At 42.2% G+C, this 11,271-nt stretch overlaps 1 protein-coding gene across 3 annotated transcripts in view; it reads right to left on the bottom strand.

Annotated features, from left to right (window-relative positions):
- FNIP2 (folliculin interacting protein 2) overlaps positions 1-11,271 on the bottom strand; it is a 131,877-nt gene that overhangs the window by 95,204 nt on the left and 25,402 nt on the right. The window lies entirely within an intron of this gene.

The raw sequence follows: 11,271 nt of genomic DNA, 5'->3' as shown, positions 1-11,271 counted from the left end.
AAAGAGATAAAAATGACAACACAGTTACAAAGGATAATTGGATGAAATAAGGATTAAACTGCATTGGGAAACAGAAGCTAAAGCCTTTCGGTACATTTCTTTCATTCAGCCAGCCATCTTTAACTAAACACTACACACCAGTCACCGTTTCTCCCTAAATTCAGTCAGCATACCTTTTACCCACCACTTCCTTGGTTGAGTGGTGCTCACACTACGCTCATGAACAGATTGCTGGACCTACCCCCAGGGTTTTGGATTCAGCAGAGCTGAGGTGGAGCCTGAGAATGCACATTTCCAACAAGTTCTGAGCATGCTGTTGCTGCTTGCCTGGGAACCACACATTTGAGAAACACTTCCTTGGTAAAAATTTCATTTTCCCCATGATGACTTCCTAGGCTGGAAGATCTTTTTCTCCTTGAATTCCTCTACGATTTTTTTAAAAAGATGTCTTTATTTTAGAGAGAGAGAGAATGTGAGAGGGGGAAGGGGCAGGCAGAGGGAGAAGAGAGAGAGAGAATCCTCCAGCAGACTCCCCCGAGCCCAGAGCCCTACAGGGGGCTCCATCCCAGGACCCTGAGATCATGACCTGAGCTGAAATCAAGAGTCGCAAGTTTAAACGACTGAGCCACCCAGGCGTCCCCCTCTATAATTTTTAACTGCTTTGCAACAGAGTAGTGTACATATCTTATGACCCTAACCAGATCATAAATTCTCTGAGTCTAAAAAGTGTGTTTTGACATTCATCTTTGTACCTCATATAGGTCTTACACTTGGTAGATGCTCAACAGGTTAACTTTGTGATAGCTTTAACGTAAATACTCAGTGGTATTAAACCTATGATACGAATCTACCTACAGCTAGCAGTGCGCTCCTTTTACAGTCTGAGGCATATTTTCTGCCCAAGAGGGTGCTTGTGCTTAACCGCATGCACTCTCGCTCATTTATTACAGCAAAAGTTCCTTTAGAAGTTCTAACATTTTGTGTTCAATCAATGCGACTCATGCAGTATAGTAACGTAAAGAAATTTAAAACTTGTAAAAAGTGAAAAAGCCACTTCCTCTGTCCCTCCCCTTAATAACCCTTAATTCCACAGCTCAAAATCTGATAAAACATAATAGAGATGTGTATCAAAACCACAACCATTGTACTTAAACGAGATGCCTCTATACCACTCCAATTTCCTTATGTTTAAATGCAAGTTTTTAAACTTCTTCGGTAAATGGAAAAACAAGTAATAATTATATCATCACAACCATTCTTCTGAGACATTATGAAACCACTTAAAAGCATAAAGTTGGGGGCGCCTGGGTGGCACAGCGGTTAAGCGTCTGCCTTCGGCTCAGGGCGTGATCCCGGCGTTATGGGATCGAGCCCCACATCAGGCTCCTCCGCTATGAGCCTGCTTCTTCCTCTCCCACTCCCCCTGCTTGTGTTCCCTCTCTCGCTGGCTGTCTCTCTCTCTGTCAAATAAATAAATAAAAAATCTTCAAAAAAAAAAAAAAGCATAAAGCTGAACAAAAATCAAAATGGCTGCACTAACACTTCAGCAAAGCTCGGTTTCAGTAACCTCTTCCCTGTATTCTGCAAACCTCCACTCCCCCCTTCTGAGCCTTTTGTTTCAGGAACCCAGTCCCACCCTAAAGAAATGACAAAGAGGGCTATTAGCCGGTGCACAGTTTCTGCCAAAACCAGCTAGAGCCTGTATTTCCCTATAAACCACCCCCGCCCCAGCCCCTTCCCCGGGGCTGCTTGTACTTTTTGAAGGCCATAGTCTGCAGCAGCCTCCTTTGCCCAGCAAAGCGATAAAGCTATTGTTCCTCTTTATCCCAAATTTGTCTTCATGTTGTATTTTGGCTCCAAAGCATGGAAGTCAGTTTTCAACAACAATCAGAGCAGCTCATACAGTAGCTAAGAGAAAGGTAATCTTCAGATCTTCAGTGCCCCCAAATTCTGTTCTGTCCCTCAATCTGATCTTCCTTTTTTCTCAATCTTCCCTTTCCTGAAATGACATCATACTCATGTAGGTACCCATCCTATGACTCATTATCACGCTGGACATCCTGATCTTAAATACTAACTAACAATACGTAGAAAATTTATCATCATCCCTATTTGCAATGCTACTCATGGTAAAGTTCTCTATTTCCTTCACACAGTTGGGCCCTGTTTCCCCATTTAGGAAAATATCTGCAGTCTCTGCCTGGACTCCCACACTCCACCTGCAGTTCAATGCATTGACTGGAACTGCTGCTGTCCCCACAGATACTTTCACAATGCACATGAACTTTATCAGCTGTTAGAGGGGAGGATTAGGGAAGTGTGGAAGTATGGTGAGGTCACATGACAGATGTAAGGAAGGAAGACGACTGGTTCAACTTTTTTTTTTTTTTTTTTTTTAAGTAAACTCTACCCCCCAACATGGGGCTCGGACTCACAACCAGGAGATCAAGAGTCACATGCTCTACTACTGACAGAGCCAGCCCGGTGCCCATGGTTCAACTTTTTTTTTTTTTTAAGATTTTATTTATTTATTCGACAGAGATAGAGACAGCCAGCGAGAGAGGGAACACAAGCAGGGGGAGTGGGAGAGGAAGAAGCAGGCTCCCAGCGGAGGAGCCTGACGTGGGGCTCGATCCCATAACGCCGGGATCACGCCCTGAGCCAAAGGCAGACGCTTAACCGCTGTGCCACCCAGGCGCCCCATCATGGTTCAACTTTTTAACCTATATGTGTATTACTTCCAATCTCATAGCCAGTACTAAGTAGTCCTAGAGAAGAGTGCTAAGTTTGAGAGTCCAGAAATGGTGTTAAGTATCATTCGGAATACACAAGGCCACTATATGGTACTGAGGATACTAGTCCAATCCCTTTTTTTGCCATTGGCCAAAATCTCTAATCAACCCGAACACTATTTCCTGTTGTGCCCAGACTCCTCTGCAAATGCTTTCTTCTTATTATTAACATATAATGTATTACTTGTTTCAGGGGTACAGGTCTGTGATTCATCAGTCTTACACAATTCACAGCGCTCACCATAGCACATACCCTCCCCAGTGCCCATCACCCGGCCACCCCATCCCTCCCACCCACCTCCACTCCAGCAACCCTCAGTTTGTTTCCAGAAATTAAGAGTCTCTTATGGTTTGTCTCCCTCTCTGGTTTCTTCTTGTTTCATTTTTTCCTCTCTTCCGCTATGATCCTCTGCCTTGTTTCTCAAATTTCACATATCAGTGAGATCATGTGATAATTGTCTTTCTCTGACTGACTTATTTTGCTTAGCATAATACCCTGTAGTTCCATCCACGTTGTTGCAAATAACAAGATTTCATTTTTTGATGGCTGCATAATATTCCATTGTATATATATCTACCACATCTTCTTTATCCATTCATTTATCGATGGACATCTCGGCTCTTCCCATAGTTTGGCTATTGTGGATATTCTGCAAATACTTTCAATGCAGTGTTCCAGGGACCCACTGCAGCTCAAAAGATTTGGTATCTGAGGAAAAATCCATTCCCATACCTGATTTAGAGTCGGGACAATTAGTCAGGAAGGTTTCGGGTAAGCATGCATTTCTTCATTCCCTTGACTTCACACTCTTCAGGTGATAAAAACAGTGACCACTATATGTAATGAAAAATTAACTCGAAAGTCACAAATGAGAGAGAAAAAATGAAGGCCTAACATCGTTCCCAAAAAATCCAGTCTAATTATTCTTATCTACTATATCTTTCTCTAAAGAATCGTTCTCTGGGGCTCCTGGGTGGCTCAGTCAGTTAAGCGTCCAACTCCTGATTTCAGCTCCGGTCATGATCTCGGGGTCATGGGATGGAGCCCTGCATCGGGCTCTGAGCTCTGTGTAGAGTCTGCTTGTCCTTCTCCCTCTGCTCCTGCCCTCCCCCACCCACCCCCCACTCAGGAGCTCTCTCACTCTCTATCTCTAAAAAAAAATAAATAAAATCTTAAAAAAAAAAAAAGAATCTTTCACTGCCTATTCACATTACCTTAGTGAGAAAAAAAGAACAGTAAATGGAGGGCAGGGAGTGGGGCTCCTGATCCTCAGCTACTACAACAGACCCTCCTTTTACCGGGTAATTCCCTCTCTTCCATCAAACCGCTTCCACATCCACACGCAACTGATCACGAGCCTTTTTGCCAGTTGTTTTCAAAGCACGATCCCCAGAAGGAGACACAAAAAGGTTATGAGATGCTGGCAAACTGCTATTCCTTATACAGGTGCTGGTGCTGCGAATATGTAGCAAGCAGAACACGTATACTTTTCTGTATCTTATAGTTCAACTTGAAGTTTATTTTTTTTTAAGATGTTTAAAATTTATTTGAGAAAGAGAGTGTAAAGTGGGGGGAGGGCAGAGGAAAAGGAAGAAGCAGACTCCCAGCTGAGCAGGGAGCCCGAAGTGGGGCTCGATCCCAGGACCCTGAGATCATGACCTGAGCTGAAGGTTGACGCTTAACCGACTCAGACATCCAGGTGCCCCAAAGTTTATTTTTTTTTAATAAAAGGCACTCATGCTAGGCTAGCACAAACGGACTAAGGCAAGGGGATGAGACAGCTTTCTTGAAGAAGTGTGTTTTCGGGGAATGGGCTTTAGAAACAGATAAACAGATCCAGGATTAACACTAAGTCTGTCGGTATTTGGTTGTTTTCAGATCACGAACAGCTCCCCAAACCTAAGGAGCAGCCCATCCTCACAATACCTGTTCAGTATGCAATCAGAAAATAATACACCTGCCCTAACACCATCTCAACTTAACTGACAAGCTCAGCACTCCGGAAATTTGGCAAAATGTACAAACTCAGTCACGCAAGGTAGATAATAACCAGCTAGGTTTATTAAGTGCTTATTCTACACGCGAGGCATTGTTCTAGCATGTTTCATTTGATCACAGGAAGCTGATAGCTCTAATATCTTCTTTTAACAGAGGAAGAGAATGGAGCACAGAAAGGTTAAGGAACTGGTCCAAAGTATGCAGCTTGTCAGAGGCAGAGCCAGAATGTAAGTCCAGGCATCCCTGCTCAGGAGCGAGCCCCACCACTCCTCACACCACTCTGGTCAGAGGGAGGTCACAATGGCACCTGACCATCTGAGGACTGATTTAGGAAGAGGTTAGGGAGGAGGCAGTTGAATATCACTGACTGTCAAATTAAGGCAAATTCTTTCTCCTACATCCCGAACCCCACACCACTTAGGATGTTTAGATTCTCACTAATTCGGTTCTCTGTGAGGACAAGGCCTCAGTCATGTGCACTGTGGGTGACTAAGTCTCTTGTCAGACACCTTGCCATGAACCATGCCCTGCTGTCTCGTAAACAATCCCTGTCCCAGAGCCAAGCACACCAGCTATCCCACAGGATGCCTGCTCTGCCCTCCTCTCTTGACCCTGTCCAGTTCAGGACTTTGGCTGACGGACAGACTCCTAAGCAGAGCGATTTCTTGATACACAAAAAGTTAGCTCAAATGTACAATAAAATCAACCAGTATTACTTCTTTGACTTAAAATGAGGAACTACCTGGGAGACAATTTAGCTTTCAGATTTAGATAAAAGTTACATGAAAATTCAGGATGATCTTGCAGTATGTAATTATAATACAGATTATTTTCCATTCCTATATACCCACACTTTGAAAAACAAAGCATCTGTTATCCAGCACCGAAGAGCAACTGACAGAATGAATGAATGAGTGACAGGTCTTCAAGAAATCTGTGAAACACAGAAAAATTCTTTTTTTAAAAGATTTTATTTGTTTATTTAAGACAGAGCAAGAGGGAGCACCAGCAGGGGGAGGGGTAGAGGGAGAGGCAGGCTCCCTGCTCAGCAGGGAGCCTGATGTGGGACTTGATCCCAGGACTCCGGGATCATGATCTGAGCCAAAGGCAGAGGCTTAACCAACTAAGCCACCCAGGCACCCCCAGAAAATTCTTATGTTACAAAGTTAAATAAAAAGAACGAGATACAAAATTATATATGTACTTTTGATAACAAGTGTGCTTTTAAGAAACCAAACCTAGAAAAAAGAACAGGAAAGAAGTATCAGAACATCTTTGAATGGCAAGACTAAGAATGCTTTTCCTTTTATTTTTCTCTACTTTCCATTTTTGGGTATGTATTATTTACAAACAATGGGTACAGCTACTTTATTTTTTAAATCCTTGCTGCCAAACCAGTAATGATCACTTGATTTCTTTATTCTATAACAATTCTGCAGGCTTTATTGTAAGGAAATTGTCAGAGTCAAAACAATTTCAGACAGCTGAAAGGAAAAGCACAGCATTCACCCTGCAAGAGTGCAATTCTACTCACACTATTTGTCCTTCAACATAATTGCTATCATTAAGATTTATATAAGCCAGCAAAAAGTACATAGCTGCAGCTATATGCTCTTTTACAATATCTGACTAAAAACAAAACTCCCCAATTTCCCTTTATTTGGAGACTTAGTTTTAGTACCTAGCAGCAATACAATATACATAACAATGACAGGATTTTTAAGCTACACACATTACACTTTTTTTTTTTAAGTGCTATTCAAAAGGCTATCTAACCAAGTACCAGCATGCTTACAACATAGATAAGGAAAAGAAAGATGAGACTCCAGGAGATCTCAACCTAATAAATGAAACAGTGGCTCTGAGGATGAGAGTTACAATACAACTGTGGCTGTACCAATTTCATATCTAAACTTTAATGTGAAAAAGAGGGGCCAGGCCTGCTAATTCATGGTTGTAAGGCTCTGCTGTGTTAACTCCCCACCCACAAGAAGGGGCACTGCTTGTTTTTTTGTCAAATGATTCACCCTTTGTGGAATCAGCTAGATAACCAGCAATTTAGATAAAAACTTTAAAAACTTCTATCACTTCTTTTTTTTAAAGGTCATTATCAGACCTCAATCTACAATCCTTTTTCCTTATGCATGATTTTTACAACTCATCCCCCCAAGTTTCACTGAAATTAATAACCACACAATTCCTTTTAAGATTTCCTAAAGTTAGAAACATATTAGCAACAAAATATTACACAACTTTTAAAGTTTAACTCTGATGTCCATCTGGGCTCTCTCTAGCATTTGGACCTTAGCATAAGTATCAGCAGTCCAGACCTGCTTAAGAAGTTGGAGGGGAGGGGGGTGGGGGAATGGGATAGACTGGTGATGGGTAGTAAGGAGGGCACGTATTGTATGGTGCACTGGGTGTTATACGCAACTAATGAATCATCGAACTTTGCATCAGAAACCAGGGATGTACTGTATGGTGACTAACATAATAAAAAAACATTAAAAAAAAAAAAAGAAGTTGGAAACGGAGCTGCTGGGCTGGGGCCATCATCTCTGAAATCATTCACAGGTCTCTGATTCTCTGCAAAGCATGTGAGCAGGGCACCCAGTTACAAAGAAAAGAAGAACAGGAGTCTGACCACAACTGAGGGAAGGTGGGGCTAGGGACTTGGAGTCCCAGGGACATTCGGATGGCCTGGCCAGCCACCCAGACTGCAGAGGGGGCGGCGGCAGCAGCGGTGGCAGCGGGTGCCTGTAGTACTATGTGTCTGAGCTAATAAAATGGCTGAAGAGGCAAGACAACGTGGGGCTCCCTGCTCCCCCACCCCCAGGATGCTGCCAACTGTCCCTCTCCACCCCCTGGGGCACAGAGACTATTTATAAAGTCTTGAAATCTGGAGTGTCTTTTGGGGGGCACCACTGTCTGCCCCTGGGGTCCTTTTTTATTTCCTGGAAAATCACTCATGAGACTGCTGTCCTCTCTGCTGGAGGCATACGCCCCAGCCCCTGCACCACCTCTGCCGCTACCTGGGCAAGAGTAAGGGGGCGGGGGGGCACAGTACCTATAATTTTAAATATGAATTCAATTTTTTTAAAAACATACCTTAAAGAGTGGCTGCGGAAATTCCAATTCAACACATTGGCTCAGTCTACCTATTTGACCAAAAATGGCTCTGTGTTATTGCCAGTGTTCAGTGTTCCCACTCTCCCCATCAAAACTGTCACTATTCTTACCAAACTGCATGATTCATGAGAAGCACACTAGGAAAAAATACCTAGTGGAGAACTCTCAGCTATCGCCACCCTCCTTCCATTTGGATGTATATTTATAACATAAGGAAACTTTTCTGTTGATGCTTTGGAACAGAATCAGCCTGGATTACTCCAAGTCTAAGTCCTAAAATGCTGTCAGTATTGAGACACAGAAGCTCACAGGCCCAAACCACAACTAAAGGCCCAGCCACCCGGCTGAGCAGTAAGACCCTCTGCAATAAGCCTTCTCATTGTTCTGTATCTTCTTTTTAAATTTTTTTAAAGATTTTCTTTTAATTTTTAAGTAAACTCCACACCCAACATGGGGCCCAAACTCACGACCCAGAAATCAAGAGCTGCATACTCTACCGACTGGGCCAGCCAGGCAGCCCGGTTCTGCATCTTCTTATATGCCTTGTTCCATTCAGGTCAACTAACCTGTGTCCCATACTAGGCTGGTCTCTGAGTCTTCCTGCCAAAGAGTTTCATTGTAAAAAGGCCTTTCTCTCCCTCTCTCTTATATTTATAACATTTTAGAAAACATCTTTGACCATTTGTAATTTTTTTGACATGTATAACATGAGGATACAACTATCTCATAGAGGAATAAATAATTCAATCAAATTACTGTAAATGGCATTACACCAACAATAACTATTATTATTCTATTATAGCCACTGGGATAATTCTGGAATTACTATGAGTTATTCGTTAATCTGTGCTGTAATTAAATAAAATAGCAAATGGGATTAAACAAAATAAAAAGCACATGACACTCTTCCACAATTTATAAAGATATTTCCCTGGTTTTGCAGAATAGTTTACTAACTTGCCTTCAATACATGCTATCTAAAGACTTAGGTACTCCATTTATTTATCCTTTCAAATATTTGATGTGTCAGGCAGGCCCTGTCCGGGACGCTGATGATACCGAGAAAAATGGTATTAGCGTGCTCAAGGCAGATACGGTGATGGTGTAACAGGGCTACAGTGTTGTGGGTTTGGGGGTACTTATTAGAAGTACCCAAAGCACTAAGGCCCTCTCTTCACTCACCACTGGTGACAGGAAAGCTAGAGAAGGGGAAGAAGTTTTATCTGGAGCGCGTGGTGCTTCTGGCTCCCTGTTGACCCCTGCCTATAGAGATATGGCAGCCTACACCACAACCTCCACCCCTACCGTCCTGGCAGTGACAGATACTAAAAAAGTCGCTTGGGAGTGGATAGAAATCAACTTATGAGAAGAGAAAGCTGGGAAATGAGAGGCTGGGAAAAGATATTCAGCTCTGAATCAGCAGACTCTCATTTCTCTGAGTCAGTTCCTCATGACAAGGCTGAGTACTAGGAACCCAGCAGATGCCAGCAGCCAGATGAGCAGTCACCGTCAGCAGTGTCTCTGCTGAGAGGGCGTCATACTAGGGAAAAGAATGCTGGACTAGAAGGAGAGAGCTATATCTAGCTCTGGCATAGTCATTCACTAGCCACATGACCCCAAGGAAAGATACTCAGCCTCTCTGAGCCTCAGTTTCCCCAGCTGGAAATAAATGGGTGATGGTGATACTTATCCCACCTATCTTAAAAGGACGTTAGAAATATTAAATGTGAGCAGGTGAAAGTCCCTCTGAAAAACTGTACAGCTCTAAGCAAATGTGAGGGTTTTTTTAATATGCACGTGTCTAAAAGTACTCACTGTCCTATTTGAGTTGCTACACTCATAGATGACTGCATTGTATTTATACAACATGAAGCCAAGATAAATAACTTTGGCCACAGTGACATCTGGCAAATAATAATTTTATCCAAGAAAGTCAGTCACCTCTCCACCCCCCTACCCTAAATCATGGCCAATTCTCTGGAAGTTCCAGGCCATTAAGCCCTCTAAAATAGACTGATTGCAAAGTCCCTTGGGAGAAATATACTCTAGAACGAATTAATGCAACAGCTAGAAAATTGTATCTTCAAAATAATTAGCTTTCAAATTAACATAAGGCATTCTTCCCTCCACTGATAAATTCCTTTTCCGCCTCCTCTATACTTTCAATCATACCAATTCCCCTCCTAAAGTACCTTTCCTCTAATTCTCCAAGTCAAATCCTCAAAATTTTTTCAGGACCCAAACCAAGGGCCATCTACCCCATAAAAACTTCCCACAATGACCCTTTTCTGAAGACGTTTCAACATGTATAAAGGGAAGACAAAAGGGACTCTATACACAATGTTTTGAAGGATTCTCTATTTGTTTCTTGGAGTACAGAATCTCCCAAAAACCATGGTTCAGCTTTTCCCACTGGCTGCACCTTAGAACAACAGTCCCTGTCTCTTACACACTGCCGCGGTCATGGTGTAAAAAAGAACAGCTGCAGGTCATGCACAATTCCCACAAAAGAACACATGCGGAAGTGGTGTTTATCCAAAGTACCCATGAATCTGCATTTTTGTAATAAAAAAGTTCCCAGATTTGAATGCTTTGTCACTACTGGAAGGTACAAATCTCTCCTTGTACCTCATCACATACAGAATGTTAGAAGGTCTGTTAGGAACTTCTAAACCGAATGATAAACTTCTTGAGGACACGCACACCACATCTTTACTTTCTTTTGTGTTTCACTTGAGTAGCTCAGCTAACGCTGAGCAGAGTAAATGGTGCTTAAGTTAGAACTAACCTCTTTTCTGGCATATTTACTAAAAGGCTGCTTGACAAAATAGCTGTTCACCTAAATTATGAAAACAGTCACTCTCTCAGGGAAAACAAAACTCCTACACTACAGCTCAAGGTGACACAGATTCAAATGTTCCTTTGAAAAATAGTTACACATTTAAAAATCTGACTGTATTTGATTAGTCCAAAACACAATCTAATGGTAATCCTGCTATCAGTTCTTAAAGGGATTCAGTTATATTCCATCCAGTAGAACTGTCGTGAGCACTGACTTTATTTATAACAGGAGAGTTTCCAAAGAAAAAGAAAAAACTTCTTAGGGGGAAGTTTTCTTAGCAGGGAGAATTTCTAGTATTCATGACAGTACTTCTTTGTTTAAAAGAGCCACATTCAGGTACATTGGCAACTTCAATGGCCTTAGAAATACAAGTGGACCCCAAAATGTGGTCTTTAGAAGCAGTACCATCTAATAGTCATTTTCAAATTATTCCCAGGAAATTTAAAGGGGCGCAATGAAACACTGCCCATCAGAAATATACTGCAAGCCCCATATACAATTTAAAATTT

Source organism: Ursus americanus, chromosome 13 (genome assembly GCF_024610735.1).
Source record: "Ursus americanus isolate L20-20 chromosome 13, mUrsAme1.1.p, whole genome shotgun sequence".
In the NCBI taxonomy this organism is placed as follows: Eukaryota; Metazoa; Chordata; class Mammalia; order Carnivora; family Ursidae; genus Ursus; species Ursus americanus.
This window is presented reverse-complemented; position numbering and strand designations above follow the sequence as displayed.